The 20,778-nt window shown below is 42.0% G+C and overlaps 1 protein-coding gene across 3 annotated transcripts in view; it reads right to left on the bottom strand.

The window, feature by feature from the left end:
• Positions 1 to 8,793, bottom strand: part of cntn5 (contactin 5) — a 90,327-nt gene extending 81,534 nt beyond the window's left edge. For all 3 annotated transcript variants that reach the window (XM_035623659.2, XM_035623660.2, XM_035623661.2), the window contains exon 1: positions 8,383 to 8,793. The gene's annotated coding sequence lies outside the window, so the exon portion shown is untranslated. The remainder of the gene's footprint in view (positions 1 to 8,382) is intronic.
• Between the last annotated feature and the right edge of the window lie 11,985 nt (positions 8,794 to 20,778).

The following is a 20,778-nucleotide window of genomic DNA, read 5'->3' as shown; positions in this document are numbered from 1 at the left end:
TAATGTGCGTCATCATTTATGCATTTAAGCGTGCCAGTTGGTAATAGTGTTAGTGTGTCGCCTCAAAGACACAACTCAAAAAAAAGAAAGTAAAATGCTTTGACCGCGTGGCCACAGACACTTAGAGATCCAGGGACACCTGACGGCTGAGTGTCGACGTACTGAACTGTTGTAAGGTGGACTGGGGCCCTAATCCTTCACAAAGCCGACTGAACCTTCTTTAAAGGTTCTGTTTTTCTCCAGGAGACCTATCAGAGGAGAGGGGGGAGGCAGGCGGGTCACACAATGAGTTCAATTCACCAGATCTAAACTGGATTGCAGAGCTATATCTGCCCATGCTAAATAAAATGTCAAGCCTAATTTGCAGATTATGCAATGTAGCATGATGTGAACCGCATTTTACAGGAGCTGAATTTTTGTCATTACAATCCTTTCTCTCACCACGAATGAAACGCATTCGCAGTATAACACCTAAGTCTGCAAAGGGACAAGAGCCCAACAAGCATCTGGTTATTTCAAGGTCTCGGGCGATTTTATTTCCTCAGAAAATGTATGTGAATTAATCAATTCATTCTGACCTTAAAACAATGACAAAAAAAACTGCTTCAGTACGTTCAGTGGTTGGCACGGACTAAATAACCCATCAACCCAGAAATATCCCTCTTTAATATTCATCAGTGTTGACTAAAACCAGATTTTTTTTGCACCAAGACACCTTTTTGTCGGCTGTGTTAAAAAAGAGGCTGCGTTTGAATCACGCATGCACACACACGTGCGGTGTGTGACACATTACATACAGTAGATCACATTTGCACACAAACAATTTCAAGCATCTACATTGATATCTGTGCAAACTGTAGTTTTACAGAATCATGAGGCTGGCCATCCCCCTCCTGCACGCACGCACGCACGCACGCACACACTTCAATTTGTCCATATCCTTCAAAAAAAGCAGCATTGTCACACAATTATGCTATAAATGAGCTCGGCTGAAAATTGAAAATGAATGAGGATGTGATCTGGCATATAAGGGGAACGGTAAATGGACTGTATTTATAAAAAAGCAATTTTCTAGTCTTATTGACTGAAAGCGCTTTACAGCACAAGTCACATTCACCCTTTCACACACATTCACACAGCGCTGCTATTTCAATTTTCATAAACTTAAGGGTAAGCAATTTAAGGGTTAAGTGTCTTGCCCAAGCACACATCAGCATGTGGACTGAGGGAGTCGGGGATCGAACCGGCAAACCTTGTGACTACACTTACATAAAATCGGCAATGATCCCCTTCCACAATGTAGTATATGCAATGGCAATGGCGCAGGCCTCAAACATTTCAGACTCCCTTCTGAAAATCGTAGGTTGCGAACAATATAGCTGAGCAGGACAGGTTTACCACTCCATTATTAGTATATTGCTGTTATATACCCCCACTTATCAGTCCATTTAATCATGAAACAGGAGTGGTGCAAAGTGAAATGATGGCATACTGAGGGCAAAGAGGGAAAGGAAAAGCAGAGATGTCAAATATGTGAAATATAAAAAGTCTTTTTTTTTTATATCTCTGTGAAAATACGAACCCACTTAATGAACCAAGATGCTTTTAATCCTGATTAAAATGTATGTTTTGGATTATGTTGATATCTGACTGAATGCAGTCAATTATGTTACTGTACTGGGAGGAGGAACCCAACTATTAGATCTGTGGAGAAGTAAAGGTCGCATCTAACCCAGCCCTAATGTGCTGCTCAGATCAGGGCGCACGTGTTGCTATGGTAACTAGAGTATGGCCCATAGAATTAAAAATGTGAGGTGAAGTTGCTTTTTGAAAAAAATTAACCTGCAGTGACCCTACGTCCCCTCAACAAATGTGTGCTCTTGTTTAAGGAGTCACAGCTGAAAATAGAACACCACAGCCTTTGATTTTTCTCTATTCTCTGTGCAGTTCTGTATGGTCCCATGGCAAATATGTGGTGGTGGTTGTATATATATATATATACAATTGAGGTAATTGTCAATGGGATCTCCGTTGTTTGGTTCCCTAAACTCAATCAAATACTGTCATCGCTTATATGGAGAAGAATACAGTGACGCTACTTGCCTGTTAACATTGAAATGGTGAATATCGGCCAGGGCGCTAATCGGTCGGCGCCTAATTCAAACCCATGTTATTTTCATATCATAAAACTGACTAATGGCTGAGTGGATGATAAGTAAAACATAACACAAAGATATGCTACAGAAACGCACAATTATGCACAATTCTAAAGTAAATGGAACAAGACACAAAAAGAGTATGGTCCCTTGAACCATTTGAGATCGTTCAATGTCCCTCCCTTTGAAAGACAACTAATTGAACAACACTAACTAGAGTAGATTCATGTTTCTGTTCCATACCGCCGTACTCTCTGTGCAGCAGAAGTTAGAAATAGCTTATTAATTGCAAGTCTCCAGTTGTTGACCAGTTAAAAAAAAAAAAGGTTGTCAAAGGCTCAGAGGAGATTTATGCTAAATCAGAAGAAGAAAAAACACCAACACAGCACATACCAATGTCTTTATCTCATTTGTAATATTATAATATTATTCTTTTTTTTGTTTTTCCGGGAGCACTTGCTAAATCGCTACATCCATAATACCACCCACAGCACGCTGACAGCTAAAATTGTGTAAAACCAAACATCAGCATTCACTACACAATAGAAGCTTCGAATGAAAGCCTCACAGAGCAGCTTTCTTTCCTTTATTCCCTTTAAAATGCATTTGTGCCCCTTTTTGTGCCAAGGCTTAATGAAGCTTCACATCATCCCAATATCTGGAGGACATTTCACTGGTATCAGGCCCCACATTTGTAAAAGCATACATTGTGTGTACAGTTTCCTGCTGTTGCCCGTTCACATCCAAGTTGGTCATTCGCTTTGTGTAAATGTGTCAGCCTTTATCCATTCATATGATGTTATTTTATAGCATTAAAGTACATCGTTGGGGAAATCACATTACATCTACGACACTGGATAAATTCAGGGTTTGTCACATGAGCATTAATGGGGAGGTAGAGCGCGAGCACAGCAAAGCGTAGCAGCCCTGTTAGTTGTATTTTGACAGTTACCTCCATACACATTTCATCTCTCGGGAGAAAGGAGGCATGAGAGTGGAACGCGGCGAGTCATCATGAGCCTGCAGGATGCATGACTTAGTACTGTAGGAAAGGTGACCCTAAAACACCTCCTCCTCCTCTCCTCTTTTTATGTTCAGCCCCGCTGTCTTCTGTTTAAAAATGGCCACCGGGCTGCAAGCCACATCACTGCATTGCTCCACCACTAGTTACTGGACACTGAGAAGGCCTTAACTTAAAAAAAAAATAATAATAATGAATAAAATGTAACAGTATTTACACCTCAAGCGTTGCTGTCATGGAGTCTTCTTTTTTCTTTAATTCTGGATAATGTGACATTACACCTTGCAAATGAAGAAGCTTTAAAGAGCATGCTAACAATGTGCCACATTAGCCACACAAAATCTTGTTCAGGGTGTTTCCACACTCACTTTTCCCTCATATGCTGTAATATTAGAAGGTAACATACAAAACAAAAGATAAGGGTTATTATGACAGGGCAAAATGATTCCAACAGTAAAGTAAAGAATTAAAACAAATGTGCTAGGATGCTGCTGTGCATTTTCATTCAGGACACAAGCTGAACTAGCTATTTCACATTTATGAGACGGCAAAGGAGGTTAACCACCAGGGCCTGAGGACAATTTCCTTAGGGTTAAAGATAAAAATGTGAAAAGGTAATTCAACCTGATTAGGTATAATAAACAAATGATACATGAAAATTCATTGATCTCTTGAGTCGGCTTTGATTTCTCTCAAGACTGTTTATGTCTGAGGAGGTTCGACCTATTTGGCACAGAGATACTTGAAAAGATTCACAAGAAAGGTTTCGGAGCTCCAGTGAATTCTAAGCCAGCTGAAATAGTGCTTCTAATTCTTCGGGGGGGATCAATGGCCTGTCTGAGGTCACGAGGAACAGACTGCATGTGGGATTCTCTGTGATGCGGCTGCACTGAAGAAAAGAAAGAAAACTGATTTCTTTTAATAGATCTACTGGTCATAGATAAGGAGACGATGCGTCCTGCTGCTTATGGTTCAAGTAAAGTTTATCCACGGAGCCTACATGTACATGTCCCAGTTTCATCCCATTGGTTGTCTGTCACGCTTAGTCAAATTAATCAAATCAAGAAAAAATATTTCACATTTTTTGACTTTCTTGAACCCGAAGGTCAAAAGTACAGCAATGATTTAAGCTAATCTTTCGTTTTGTACTATCAGCATGATGCAGATATAGCCTTAGACTTTGTATGTGGCTGTATTTGACTCCCCTTAAACCGCATAGCCCCGTTTTACACCTTCATCTCACTAATCTGTCGAGAGCATGAGAGTGTTAGACGTTTGGAAGATAAAAAAAAAAAATCAAAGAGTGCTGTGCTTCACCATGGCCCTGGTAGATAAGGCCCTATACTGTCACATAAAATCACGGGCTGCCTAATGAAAAACACTCCCTCCTCAGGCTATTTTCCGCCATCACCATCACTTTCTCCATACCATCTCCAAAGACCACCTATTTCAGAAACGTGACCAAAGCAGAATTCCTCCGTGTGAAGTGTGCTACTGTTCAGATTTTAACATAGCAGGGTAAAGGTGGGAATAAGGTATGAATTAGGTAATATTGTTGAAATCCAATTGACTGAAACACGGTGCTTTCTGTTTTTTTGTTCCCGAACAATATCCTCATTTTCAACTACTATTTAAATGCACACTGCCCTGTTCCGTACATGCAATTAATAACCGTTAACGTTTTCACAGCCGCCCATTTAAGCAGTGGCACAGAGGAAGCCTGCGGGTGTCTGCGGATGACTTGCTCAAAGTTAACACAATGAGGAAGGCACAAAGACAAACAGACAAAGGGGAATGCATAATTTACCAACCTGGGGCTGTGCGATATATATCAGCTAACCAAAACAAGTTGTTTCAGCAGGTTGGATCAGCTGCTAACCACCAATTGAAACGTTATGTTTAAAAAAAAAATATCAAGGGCCACAGGTTGATGCCGTCAGTTCCCTCATGTTAAATTACACGACTGCTTGCGATACGGGATGTACACATTTGTCATGACACAAGGTTTATTGTACGATCATCTACCTGCATCACAAGAGCCATATGACAGTGATGACAAAAATAGGAGCTGGAGATGTAACAGGGATGCAACGCTGTGATCAACGTAATCAAATTAACCGTGTTTTTTGGTAATGCCTCAGTATGACAACATCAGTATGCCTCAAGTTGTCTGTTTGACTCATTGGCCATCAAATCCGAGTCATTCATAACCCTGACAAGTGGAGGCGGGTGCGGAAAGTCAGTCTTTCTCATACAGATGCTTCTAAGCAATTACATGAATTAAGTTGTCAGATGGGTCCTGAAGGACGTCTGTCTTCCAGGCTACGCAAGACCCGTTGGGCCTCCCTTACAAACAAAGTGCGAGACAGGAATGCTGCCAAGGACGAGTTTTCCACCACCGAGATTACCAGCATTTCTTTAAAAGAATTTTCTTTAATCTAACAAATGCAGGCTATCGCAGACTTTAACGGGCAAAGATGCCAGCGAACTACAATTTTGTGAACAAAATGACACCATCACATTCCCTGGACACTTAAAACAAGTGTAAAGATTTCAGAATGCCCTGCCATTCCCTAATGCGTCCTAGCTTCACCTGTGTCACTGAATAAGAATAAGTAGAAGTGAGAAATGAGAAGACTTTTTTTTACCCCCATTTTCACTTTATTTGTCTCAGGTTTGTCGGAAACTGGAAATAGAACTCCCTTGGGTGCCTTTGTCTTGGTTAGACAGGCTCTATCCCTGGCCTCCCTCCTGTCACTGCTGTGATGCATTTTATTCAAGCGTCCCAAGGGCTAGCCTTCACCAGGGTTGTCATTTTCAATTAGCTACAACCCTCAACGCGTATCTGTTGGCCCACGTCAATAATGATTTCATGTAAGCCGATGGGACAGCTGTAACTTGAAGACATATTCCATTTCCATCAACTAATTTACTTTTCATCTCACACCTGGCCCCCCAAGTGGATTGACAAACATTTGAAGCCTGTATGGCAAGCAAATAATTGATTTACATGTGATAAGGATAAGTGTAACCTCTAATCCGTGCCAAGTGGAACAGGCACAGCTGTTCATTCCCTCCGTCCATTCCCCCAGTATGCGAGTGACGCTCCTTTTCATTAGGACTGTGTCTGACTTTTACTGTACATTCCTCATTGAGCTGGACCACCTTTAGATGATCTCAGGAAATTAAACCAAGCGGTGGAGTGGTCTGATATGACAGCTGTTAAAGCGCATCAGGTCTCATTAATATATGCATCTAGATAAGCATTACGTTAACATTGTGTAAGTAAGGCTTACATCAACAAAAATCCACAGTAGCATCAGGCCATGATGTAGGTTACACGATCTTACACTGATTTACAGTTGTGAGGGTGAGATTCAATGATGTAGTGTCACTGGAGATTCGAGCCAACATTTTGTATTTTTTGAACGGTAACACATGCAAATCTGCCTCGGCTCAAACAGGCTCCGCTTGCATTAATTAAAGTTAAATCCTGTGCCCACCTTAACTGCGGAGAGCAAGTCCAGAGAGCAGTTTTCATTAGAGGGACAAAGAGGGAGACGATTTTCGCTGAATCGGCAACGATTTCTTAACATCATCGCAAAATTGAATATCGATTGTGCCCATGTTGAAAACAATACAGTGCGAGTAGAGCGACGTGTATGTGACAACAGTTGAAGGGTAGACGTGCTCCACTCACAAGCCTTCAAAGAGTATGAATGGAATTGTGCTTGAAGCAAAAAAAAAAAAAGACTGAGTCGACAACTTTGCTCTAACTCAACCACAACTAGCCAAAAAAACGTTTTTTCTAGCCTCACGATTCATGAAATTACAGGATATAGAAAAAGTATTACCATATGTTTCCTTTTTCATCCTCTAAGACCCATATCGGAATTATACATCTGTCATTCTCTCAGATGCTGTTTACATCAACCGTTTCTATCACTAGTGTTTCCAAAGAACTAGGTTTGAATTTAAAAAATATATGATGGAGTGACCAAAGCAAGCAGACCACAAACTGTACTTTTACAAGGGGAAACTGGTGCAAAGGCCTGTGGTTTAAATACTCAGGAGTCTTAAATATTGTACTAACACCCTTGTTTGGTAACTTTAAATTAGAAGTCTGCCCTAAAATAGTATGATGCTGTTTCATAGTGCGTCCGAAAGGACCTGCATTACAAATGGAGAGGCAGCAGAGAATTTACTGACAGCACACAGACGTTTAAAGGTTGCATTTTCCCCTGGCAGACTTATCTCTGTCTGCCACCACTTGGCTAATTGCTGTCAGCGAAAAAGGAAAGTCACCCAAACTTCCAAGCAAAAAAACCCCCTCAAATTCTAAATTAGCAAAAATATCCCAGATACCATTTGCTGTCTGTGCATCCTCCCTCCCAACGCAGCCCGTGAAGAAGCCAGATCAGTAGGATCCAACAAGAGACTGCGAGCCCCCAACTGTCACCAGCACAGTCGGATGACAGTATTACAACTCAACGTGCAACTGCAGCCAAGCCACAGAATTAGAGTTTGGGAACATTTGCATATCTGTGATTAGTTCATTCCCATGGGTGTACTTGTGCAGTTAGTGGTGTGTTAGAAGCCTCCTGCTCTGCCATCCTAAAGATGCTCTCCAAAAACACAGCTAAAAAAAAAAAAAAGGACCTGTCTCTGCCCTTGCATGAGAGCTCTTTATCTGCCACAAAATATCTCCAAGGATTCCTTTAAGCTCCCATCAAAGGCAGCCAGACCTCATACCCACTTCCCTGTAAAAAGAACATTTCAGAGTGTCTCTCTTGTCAAGGCTTGTAAAGGGACCACCTCGTATGACTCCTTTAATTTGTGCTCAATACTGGAAATATGATTTCAACTTGGTCGACGCGTAACGGCATGAATGAGACTTTGGGCATCTTTACGCACTCAACACCTCCATCGACCACATGCTTCATTTAGACATTAGGCTACTGTTCACTCCTAGGGGGACAAAGAAAGGCTGAAGTTATTAAAGACGAGGAGGGAGGGAGGGGAAATGACCCAGACCGCATGGCAGGCAGTCAGTCAAAACTGACACGGAGATCTCGTCCAATGCCACCATCCCCAAAAACACACCGCTCCGCGTATCTTCTCCGTTAACAGTCGCGCAACTGTAGCTGCATAATTTACAACCCGAACCTAAACAAACACAACAAAAGAGTGAAATGGTTCACTCACGGACATGCAAGGAGAGGTGGTCCCTCGTGTCACGGTTGTTCTGTTTGCTCCTGTCCTTTCCGTCCCCCCCTGCCGGGCGACACCGGCCGCCGGAGCCGAACGGCGGAGCGGCAGCTCTGGTAGGAATATCCAGTGGAGTCCGGCTCGTCGTCCCCGCCGCTCTACCTGCCTTGCCAGCGAACGCGGTACATCCTCCAAGTGAAGAAGGAAACGCACGAAACGGATCTTAATTCCGGCTCTGTGCCACCGCCACCGCCTGTTCGAGTGCCAACCCGTTCCTTCCACTTCGGGGAGCTCCACGCCGCCGCTGCCGTGCGTCGTGGAGGACGGAGGGTTGTCTGGGTCTCGGTCTCGGTGCCAGTGTGCCTCCAACCGCTGCAGCCGGCTGACGCGCTCGCTCTGCACAGCGCAGCATCCTCTCTCACTGCTGCTGCTGGGGGGGGGGCTCATTAAGTTGTGAGGAGTGGCATCATATTAGATGGGGGGGCTCAGTAAGTTGTGAGGAGTGGCATCATATTAGATGGGGGGGGGTCCCTCAGTAAGTTATGAGGAGTGGCATCATATTAGATGGGGGGGGGGGGTTGATACTGTGCTCTGGTTTTTCTGGTCTACATCAATTTGTTTCATCCATTTGCACTGATTTACTGAAAATGGAAAAATAGTTGGCCAGAGTTGGTTCAATGAAAGCACCAGACACAATGCACGGCCCACCTGTGTAGGGCTGCGACTAACGCTTGTTGTCATCATCGATTGATTAATCGGTGAGTTGTCTGGTCCATGAAATGGTGAAGAATGTCGAACCCAGAGATGATGCTTTTGGTTCTTCGTCCACACGCCAAAGGCATTTAGTTAGCTGTCATATAGGAACAAAAGCAACCAGAAACTATTCACATTGAAGAAGCTGAAACAGAGATGTTTTTTTTTCATAGAAACTACCTACTACCGATTAATCGATTATCGAAATAGTTGGCGATTAATTAAGTCGTCGGTTACTTATCGATTAGTCGATTGACCTTTGCAGCTCTCTACCTGTCCTGCTTTGCCATTGCCAAAACCAAAGTGCAGACATGACTGGTTACCCATGGGCTGTGATGATACAGATGTGTTGACCTTGATTTAGCGTGTTTCTGGTTAGCACTGACTTTAAATACATTGTTGCTATGGTTTTCGGAGCTGGGTTATACAATGGTAACATTGCACATGGAGTAAAAATGAGCTAAAGTCAGTTCATCTACTACATTTACCGTCCACACTGATTAGCCCCTCCCTGTGGTCAGACGTGCATTAATAGTTTTTCTGGACTATTTTGAGAACGAGACAAATTTCAAGACATAGCCTGACTGTCGGCGTGTTTATCTGGTTTACTCTGACTCTAAACACTCTGTTCCTGGTTCGAAAGAGGTTTTCGGAGCTGGCTTCAAAAACGGTGACGTTACAAAAGGGGCAAAAGTGAGCTAAAAACAATCAGTAACCCTCTTCGTGGTCTACACTAATGCCAGTTTTGAAAACCAATTATTAGAGTACAGGCAAAGTGATAACGACTCTAAGTGCCCTCCAGTGGTCACAGTGCTTAACTGACACTATTTATATCAGATTCCTGGATTAGATTTTTCGAGATTACTTATAATGAAACAGTTATTCCCACTGAAGAATTTGGATATATAGTTTCTGTTACTTATTTTGTTTGTTTACTTTATTTTGAAAAAAAAACAACTTCTGGAAGTGTTATGATATCATGTCTGCATTGACACTGAATCAATTATAAATTCTTGAATTGTTAAAGTCAGTGGCAGTCGAGATGCTCATTAGCACTCTCCTTTGACTCCTGACACAATAGCACAGTGATGTGTCTACACACAATTTGTGATATCACGCTTTCAAAATAAAACTCTCTGAAATAGACAGAGGTGTAATTATGCACTGTGACCACAGGAGGGAAAATGCATATCTAGCTGAAGGTTTTGTTTTCATCTATATTGATCTAGCTGTAACCTTGTGACCTTTATAGTTTTGAGAGTACAAGTGTACTGATAGTCACAACTGAAGCCCTGTACTGGCTCCACCCATCAATACGCCACTTTGGTAGTATAGACCCCTGATGGGGATCCTACATATTTCTCTCAGGGGCACCAATGACAGAAAAAAAACATTGAATAGTGCAACAGGAAGAAGAAGGTGAATATAAAGATGAAACAGGTAACCCCCCAAAAAAGAAAATGAAAATAGTTTATTCGAGCTTCACCTGCTGGGTTACTTGCCTTTTTGTAATTTCAAATTACTGAGAGTTAAGTCAGGCTTAAAAGGTGAGCTGTTTACTGTCAATTCAAATAATCAACGACTGACTAAAGATAAAAATGGTTCAGTCCCGTGTTATTGTTTCTTTGATGTTCTACACATACATTATATATATATATATATAGTGTTTATTCATTACAAGTGGTCTTTTGCAATCAGAGGAAATTAAAAAGTGTATTATTTTGCCACGCAGTAGCTCCATGCCCTGTCAACAGATCACTAATGGTACTAGACTGGAGAGTATAGATTAGTTCCTTCTGTTTCACGTATCAGTTGCATAGCTCATATTGCCACCCTCTGCTGTGAGTGTTTGACTGACAATATGGAGCTAATGGCCTATCTCTACCCCCCATCATTAATTAAACAGGACCCATGGCTGAGTGCTCTTCCTATTGCACGATTGATCCATTCCAATGCTTGTAGCTCTTATCAGCTCTTAGATGCCATCTTTTCAAAAGCAGCATTTTAAAGATCCCTTTTACAACTTTGCTTCTTGGCACTCATATCGTTTGGAGAGGTTTGCTTATAGTGTACACTGTAAAATGTGTTTCAGTGGATATTATTATTTCTCAAAGTCTGTTACCTTAAGCTAAGTAGTTTTTTTAAGGCTGTACTTCCCGGCATTGAATTATGGTTTGGATACAAAGGATATGGTGTATATGTGCTGTAATTCACAGGGCAATACAATGTTTTTGTTTCAACACAGTGACTATACTATACTCTCTGCTAATATCACAAACACAGTGTCATCCATTCTGCACAGAAGTCCCCTTCTGACAGTACATGTAGAAATATAGCAAAGGAAACAGTCTTGGGGCAAAAACTTCACGCAAAATGTTTTGTTCTTATTTCCGAGCGCCCTGCAGCTCATTCATCTTGTTGCTCCATCAATGTAAGATGCAAATAAGATACAGAAGGTGTAATTGAACTAAAGATGAACCAGAAACGTGCCCACCAAAGCCACAGCAGCTAATCACAACAATTTGTTAACAGGGCAATGTTAACAAGATGGCAGACGTGTGTGCACGTTGCAGTATTTAAAGCACACCGCTGCATCTTTTTTTTTTTTCAAGATCCAAACCATATTCGCTGTGAGAAGGCACCAGCTTGGACTTTGTTTGAAGTATACTGACATTAACAACTGAGTGTATGAAATAATAAACAGCAGTTACTTTTGCAACTCATTTGCCGTTAGTTGCACCATTTGATCCAATGCATCACCTTAAACAGTTTGGGCCACAGTTATGGCTGATGCACATTTGTTGCACAACTTAGAGAAAAGGATTTATGAAGCTAACCTTCTGAAGCTGCCATTTAATAAGAGCCGTCCCCTGCTGTCCTTTGTATGATGATGCATCTTTTCTTTCTCCTCTTGAACATTAATGGACACTCGCTCATTTTAAAGATAATTAAGTCGGGGATAGAAATAGGAAAGCCTCAACAATGGCTACTGTTAGTCTACCACTGTTGCTGAATTAAAGTGTCACACCAGATTATGAAAATGACAATATGTTGTTGGTGGTAAGAAGACAGCAGTCACATACAATTAGAGAGGAGGTGCTTTGCAGCAAGAGAGGGATTAGAAATGAGGGCCTGACAACACGTGCGGCAAGTGGTAACATGAGTTGTATGGCAGGATGCAGGACTTTCTGAACTTTTCAGCCAAACTTTATAGCATAAAATCTACGGGCGGCTGGCAGAGCAAAACAATCAGAAACAAATTTACTGCCTGTCCCGAATCCAACCCGTTATTTAAGTTTGATGTGCGCGTGCTAGAAAAAAAGCCGAAGCTGGCTGAAGAGTGGACTCCTCAACGGAGCTGTCTGGAATTCAAAATGTGTTCTCCTTTTCAATTAAGATACAAGTAAATCCAAATCGAATGTAGTGACAGCGGCCCGACACTCAAGTCACTGTCACCGTAGCTTATCAACGGCGGCGCTGGAATACATCCCTGATCGGTCGTATCGCATGGCAGAGCCCGTTCTTCACATAATCTTTCAGTCTGTCTCTTCTTCTGTCAGTGCGGGGAATGGAAATGTTCACACTTCTAACAATGCGAGTACCAGACATCTGTTGCTTGCAAGTGATGTTGGTGTGTGTGATGTTGCAGCTGACTGAATCCTAATTTCCCAGGAAAAAGGCTAAGGAGAAGGCAAATCTCCGCTTTCGAGCTCGCACAGCACTATTCACGTACAAAACGTTGTAATTTATCTTCATTACACACAGAGAGCTGTGTTGTGCTACACTGCTTTCCACTTCACCACAGCCCAGACTGCTGCACCAACTTCTGATTCAAACATGAAAGATCAGCCTATATCTCTGGTGCAGTCTAATTAAATGTCTGTCCATTGGATAGATATTATTTCTAAGTTTGCAAAAATAGACAAGAAGGGTTACTTACCGGCATATGTTTTTACTACTATATTTGAGCATGCACATCTGCGCGTATGCGTGTTTTATTCGTTGAGCGTAAGTCTTGCGTCTGCCTGTTCACACTCTCCTGCCATATGAACGTCAGGAAGGCATGACGCTATACTACGCTGTACAGATGGTGAGTAACATTAACATGCTTAGCAAATTTGAGCAATTTATATTTATTGCTCTGCAGATGCTGACTGGATAGAGGTGGTAAATTATAATTTAGCTGGTAGACTGATTCTTTTAATTATTGGTAGCACCAACAGCTGCTGGGTAGAGTGCTTATGCATGCAAGTGGCTGCATAAAGTCACGCTGAGGGATGAAAGATTTAAAGACTATATGTAAAGCAAGTAAAAGAGAGAAAAAACAGGGCAACACATTAAATTACATTGCCGTTTAAATTAATTAAAGATCAAACTTGTCAGACGGTGGGAGACATAATTCCAATCATTTCACAACTAGAGGACGCCATGTTTTCACTACACAAAGCTTGGAAATAATTAGCTTTAGGGTAAATGATGTATGTCATGAAAGTCAGTTTTGCTCCAATGTTAATAGAAATATGTTTTTATGTAACTCATAATGAAAATAATGTAAATTAACTTGCTTATATAAATCAATTTAATAACTTGTCATAACATGATTGTTGGGGTAACGTGTCAGGCTCCTTAAGACAAGATGAACAAAGCATAGAATACATTTTATGTGGACTTAAAATATATATATATATATATATATATATATATATATATATATATATATATATATATATATATATATATATATATATATAAATGATAATTATGATGCACATAGAAGGGTCAAGCCTACATCAGCAATAATCTCTCTCTCTCTCTCTCTCTCTCTCTCTCTCTCTCTCTCTCTCTCTCTCTCTATCAGCTCATTGTTCTGCCCTCGTACTGTTCGGTTTCACTCTCATTGCTCGCATAGTGTCAAGGTGTCATTTCCAGCTGTTTTCAGAGAAAATATTCGAGAAGCCCAGCATCTAGCCGGTGATCATAGTGGAGCGTTTAGCTTCCAAAGAGACGGATACTTCCTTTAGGCATTAATAGAGAATAAAAGCAGAGGCAATAATAGGCTCACATCCTTGAGGTCAAACGTTGCTCCAACATGTTCACTCAATCATCTTAAAAGGTTATATGTTGTGTTTGCAACTTGTTAATGCTGCACCCAAGTGGACAAAAATAACTGTCCACGTTTATTGTTTCGAGAAAATCTTTCCCATTTAGCACAATTTTTTTTTTAATTTTAGCACAATTTTTTTTAAATTTTTTTGCCACAAAACCAAAAAACATAATCCACAATTTCACGTTGACTTTGCATATGAAGGCACATTCCACTCTTTGTGCCCTAGCCTCTCTCTCGTATGTGAAGTGTGGTCTGGAGTCATCCAGCTGCCTCAGCGACCAGTAGATCCACCTGCAGGGAAAGTGAGATTGTCCGCTGCCTCCCCTGCAGAAATACAGAAAGCATTTGTCAGTGCCTGTGCCAGCAGAACGCTTGTGTCTCAAATCGCCCCCATCAGAATCGTCTCGTGCAGATAGTCACTCCGGTGCCGTCTGTGCTGCCGAAATAACACACTCCGACTCCATTCAGCCGTGATTGGAAATAACAATCATAATTACAACGGCGTAATCATATCCCTCAGCAGGGACTGTCACCAGAGAAATACCATTCCCCTCATGTCATAACAAATCAGCTGGTTTCAAGAATCACAAGAAAGAAGAAGAGGAGTTTGCAGGGGGGGCAGGGTCGGTCTCTATAATTGGAAAGGTTCACTATCACGTATCATGTAATTTAATGCAGTTCTGAAATGTGTCAAAATCCCTTTGTGTCTTTGACTCCATCTCAGAGGGTTCTTATTTTATTCATTCATTCTCCTAACTGTTAACACGCCACACCATCCACAGATTCTTTGTCAATTTAGAAAGAATATCTATATATATATATATATATATATATATATATATATATATATATATATATTCAGTAGGTACTGTTTACACACTGGAATTTAGTTGAGGCAAGAGATTGTTGGTGGATGCTGCCATTCACCCTCTGTCTCTCCTCTTTGCAGGAAGGATTCCTCATCTCCCATGTGGCGGCCCATTTGTCTTGGAGTAATTCATTACCTGTTCACTCAGTAGTGACAACACCTCAATTCCATCTGGCTCTTCTGTCTCCTGGGGCCCCGCTAGCCCCGGCATAATAAGGACAGCCACCAGGAAACATATTTGCTCACCTATTACCTCAATAACTATTTAATGATTGATTCCTTGTTGGATTATCCAGGTGTCACAGCACAGCTAAGAGCTGCTTTAATGGGAGAAGCGCCTCTCGGCCCTACCTGTGACTCCATTCCAAATCGCGGATGATAAACCAAGCATACAACAAAGAATATGTGACAGCCAATGTCGAAGTTGCCATGATAGGATTATTGAGAGCTGAAGGCGATGCAGAAATGTTTCTGCGCCGAGAGCCTGAGCGATGAATATAGATCAAAAGCATACTTCTACTTCTACCAAGTACAAGTAGAACTATCAGAGAAGTCTGACCAGTTTCTCCCTGGGATGAAGAAGTACAATAATTGCTACTTTGAAATCACTTGCCCTTGTCAAAAAAAAGAGGTGTTTTACTCCTCCTCCTTGCAAATGTATTCATTCTTTTCTGCTGCGGCTTCATGCACTTGGATTTCTTGAAAAGAAGGAAACACTGCGGCCATTATGTTTCTATTGTGTAGGATCAATAATAGTAACGCGGCAGCTCAAACCCAAGGCCCCTTTGATATTAAACGGGGTTGCTGCACTGTCATGACTGAAATGATGGGGCCACCTTAGGAGTTGTGTTGCAACCAGCCACTGCGGGCCGCACCCACCAAGAGCATCGCTTCAGAGGCCGGCGGCTGCGCCTGACAGCTGGACACATGTTGTCGTCCTCTCCCCGCAGGAAGCTCAGGAAAAGGCTTGCTGTATCCTAGAGCTACACTTTGAATCCATCCTTGATCACAGTCATGCCTCTGTTGCAGAGCAGGAAAAAACAAACTGCAAGGCACGGCACTTCCTATGGTGCAAGTCACTTCACATTTAGCTACCATTTTAGGCAAGCTATTTCTACAGTGATTTCCAGTGGACGTGAGAGGGGAATGAGCAAGTGATTACTAATATGAAGACAAAAGAAATCAAATGTGAAGGAGCACAAGCATCGTGGGCATTAAGCAGGCAAACATTGAGCCACATTTCCATCTATGGGTGGTTTGAGATATGTCCTTCCTATCGTCATTTCCTATTTATTCCTTGACCTCAGTGGAAAATGTCATGCTGTCAAGGAAACTGTGAAGGAGGATTCATAGGACTTAGGGAAAGCCGATGGTGCTGCTCAGACAATCCGATTCCACTTGCACTATACTGTGTCATTATGCGATGGTGGATGTTATTGACGTGCTTCTGCCGTGGTGAAATTACAAATTTCCGAAAACGTGTATTACCACCGCGTGACATCAGATGTAAATGCTTCCTATGTAACGGTAATTTACATGATGACACGCGTCCCTTCTGGGTCATATTTATACTCTTTAGTACTTCTACTACTTCAGTTTTAATCATTTGCGTCCGTGCATTGCGCATCACCAAATGAATTGTGGGGCGGCTATTTCTCCTTTCCTTTCGCACAGGAAAGTACAGTGTACCTTATGCTAAAGGAAATAGGAAAGGAAGCATGGAAGCACCTGTCCTATGAATTTGGAGACTCCAAACAGCTCTTATCATGGCTGCCGATGAAATACTTCTGGGTTACTTTTTAGGAAACTTCCAAAGCGAATTTGATAAATCGACCGCACCCTATGATAGTTGTACAGTATCTATAGATCCATCTGCTGTTATCATGGTTTATTTGTGGTCTACAAGACATCATTCGTATTTGCCTTTCCTCCACCCCCTCTGTTTCATACATGCAGATATGCACACACACACACACACACACACACACACACAGCCCATTTGTCAGTCTTTTGCTCCAGCATCATGTGTCTGGGATCAGGTCCAGCTTGGCTAAAATTGATTAATAGTGGCTTTAATTCCACAGAATGCTGACTGCAGACTCGGCAAATGTGTGTCTTGAAACATGCTCCTTCCAGTCTCATCATCGGGATGTGTGTTTTGGAGAAGTTAATGAATAAGTCATTAGGAGGTGACCATGATTGATGTTTGAGAAACAAACAAGCTGCCATCGACCGCTGCCCGGATCAGTGTGGAAGGCCAGACAAACTGCAGGTGGACAAACTGCAGAATCAAGCAGACGGCTCATTCCCCCGTATGTGTATTGTCTTCCTGATGACTATTCATATGCGGTGTTCTCTTTAAACAAGCTTGACTTTTGTGCAACTTATGGTATATCTCATTAGATGAGGCAGCGTAGCTCAGAGAGTTCATGTTTTGCTTTCCCAGAAACTAGAACATATGGACTTTAGCAGAAGCTAGCGTTGATCCACAGGAAAAAAAGAGTCTATAATCTATATTTCCACATTTTCAGGTTAAACCGCTAACAGCAATTAACATATAAAAGGCGGCAGATTGTCCTGTTGGCGAAAATAGCATTGGAGCAGCATGCCCCTTTTGTATTTCTATGTTGGCAGCACAGAAAAGCCTCAAAAAAAGGAGGGGGGGGGAATAGAAGCACTTAGAGAACTGGAGGCTTCAGCCTGTCACTGAAAACTTCACCAATGAAATTCTCTCTGTGGTTTGCAGCTCTTCAGCTCAGTTACCTCAGGCTCTTAAGTTCGAAATCTGTGACTTAAGATCGAGTCACTGTTTGCCTGTGGCTCACTGAACTGCAAACTGAACACGACGCAAATATTAAAATGATTTTTTTATTTCAATCATTTTTTTGATATGTCTGCTTTATTTGATACTGATGGTAGCGAGAAAAATATAAGACAGGAGGACGAGAGAGGGAGTGACAGACTCAAAGCCAGATACATGGTACACACCTGAATGCGCAACATATCCCATGTTCAGTGCCACGCTGCATGATTTGCTATTGCATTTGTATGTTCAGAAGACACTTTGGTGATTTTTAAATGTACACACCAGACTGTGGGGGGGGGGGGGGATCTGAAAACGTTTTTAGAAATGTGATCTTATAGCAAAGCAAACTCAGCATTCTGCCCTCCCCAGGCTACAATACAGCAGCGGAAGGTGATAAGCTGCACTAAAAACAAGAATTCATGCAGAGGCGAGCTGCTGAAGTAGCTCAGAGTTGCATTACAACCCGACCCTTCTGCAAAACAATTTCAAATGACTGACTGCAGTGTAAAACATAAACTCATATAATTCTGAAGCGCCTTGTAAAAGGAAAGAAATCTTGTGGAGTGCAGTGCAGTCATTACAGACGATTATGTTAAACCTGGGTGATGTAGGCTAAGCTGAATGACTTTAAAAGGTTGCAGGTTTATATTCCCAAACAAATTATGGACTTCGACATGAACCACTGATGTGTCCTTTAGGATGGTTCCCCTGTGCCCTGACTGCTAATCTCAGCCATGGCAATGGTTTTGCTGGGCAGCTTCCAGATGTAACTGTGTGTGGGGCCGGTTCCGAAGGGAATAAAGATAGCGGAAAAAACGTGGCATGTTCTGGCAAGATAACAATGAATGAAGAAAAAAAAGTTTAAAACTAAAATTAAAAGCATTCCGATAGATTACACACTGAATGTAACCCAGCAAATGATTATGTTAGAACCACAATGCAATTAGGAAAACATGTAGGTTCATATTAACTTTTCTTTCTCACAAAAAAGTGTAAATAAAATAATTGAAATTTCATACTTCTTTTTCATAAAAAAACAAAAACCCAGACCAGTGTGAGGGTGGGAAACCTCGGGGCCATATGTGGCCTGCGAATCAATTTGATCACGTCCACAAGACAGTTGATAAATACAAGAAAAAGACAAAAATATTCTCATGACAGCTATTAATTTGTTCATTACATCATATAGTAGACTAACATGTCCTTCGGGGTGGTCCCTTCTGGCTGTTTACCTGTCAGTGTGAATGAAAGTAACCGTTCCTGGTGAAAGAAGTAGATTTTGGTTGTCGAGGTAACATACAAGCCAGCGTCCAGTTTCATCAGGCGCTGTCACAGTGTTGCAAATCGCCTTGGGCATCAATACAGTTGGAAACACGAGGCCAAACTGGACGAGTTGCAAGGACAGATGCTCTCGGGTGAACTTGACGCTCTTTGGTGGAGTGCGAGAGCCCAACAAGCAGATTTCACAAGGCCGCAGTCTGACAGAGACACTGGTATACAGACGGTTTTCTGGTGAGCAAGAAAAGAGCTTCACTCAGAAGGAGACACTAGTGAATGAGTGTGGATTATATTGGAGCACAAAATATTGAAAAAAAACATTGTAAGTGTGCAGATCAGGCAGGCAAAAGAAAAGCAGTAATCCAAACCAAAAAAAAAACTCAATCAGGGAAAAACAGGAACCGAGCTGGAAACTGACTGGGACACACTGGAACAGGTACAAACTGGGACGAACTGACAAACGGAAGCACAGTCTAGAGACTAAATAGACACGAGAGGGCAACAGGTGAGGAGACACAGGTGAGCCACATGCGGAACAGGTGTGGACCATAACCGGGGCAAGAGACACAAGAAAAGTAAAGACACCAAAGACAAGAGGAGGACAGGAGGTGCAGAGACACGAGGGAAGGGACGTCAGGATGAAACAGGAAATAACAAATTCAAGATAAAACAAACACTAGGCTATTTAAGTTCACAGCGAGTTCATGATCCTGGCGGATCGTGACAGTAAGAATATTTCTGCGCATGGGATCTCTGCTGGGTTTGATACGCAGCAGGGATAGCTGCCATTACAAGCCATGTATGGCATTACAAAAGGCGTGTGGGAAGGTGTTTTGGCTAAAACCAGCAGCGAGATGCATCATCATCATAGTCCTCACTACCATCTGTGAGGAATTGCCCTAAAGAAGCGGCGTGGCCCACGAAGGATGTTATAAAAATTGAAATGGCCCTTGATATGTTAAAAAAAAACAAAAAAGTTGCCCACCCCTGGTGGTTGCAGGTGTCCACATCACACGTCACACTGTAAAATACATACTGGACCATGATTGTCTTTGATTCACAAAGTCATGCTCACATGTGCTTTAAAGGATAACTCACACTTACATTTCAACGTGGTGTGTTCAAATAGCTTCGCAACCCGAGCGTAATCTTCGCATGATTCACCTCATACTCGTCGGACCAAAGTAAGCTCAGATAGTAGCTGATCTGGAAAGTATCATCACGCAAGCTTCCACGTTACACACACAAACACACACACACTTAACTCACTGTGTACGGTGTAATTACTCTTTAGTCTGAGGCGCAAAGTGCGGCCCAGCGGAAATCCGCAGTGACCTCAGGCCTCGGCGAGAGGGTCAAAAAAGAGGGTCGGCTGCTGAGCTTTAAGCTGCATTAACAGCAACACTTCACTGTATTAATAAATCTAAAACAGTTTCCTGCTGGAGACGCTGTCATTGCTCGAAGGCGTTGCTACGAGGTGTTCTCCTTGCCCGGCCACCCAAGCTAATTTAACTCTATTTTCATTTTACACATGCATGACATGAAGAGTCAGTGAGTGAGTCGGGTTTCCTCGGCACATGC

This window comes from Scophthalmus maximus, chromosome 11, assembly GCF_022379125.1.
Source record: "Scophthalmus maximus strain ysfricsl-2021 chromosome 11, ASM2237912v1, whole genome shotgun sequence".
Lineage (NCBI taxonomy): Eukaryota > Metazoa > Chordata > Actinopteri > Pleuronectiformes > Scophthalmidae > Scophthalmus > Scophthalmus maximus.
This window is presented reverse-complemented; position numbering and strand designations above follow the sequence as displayed.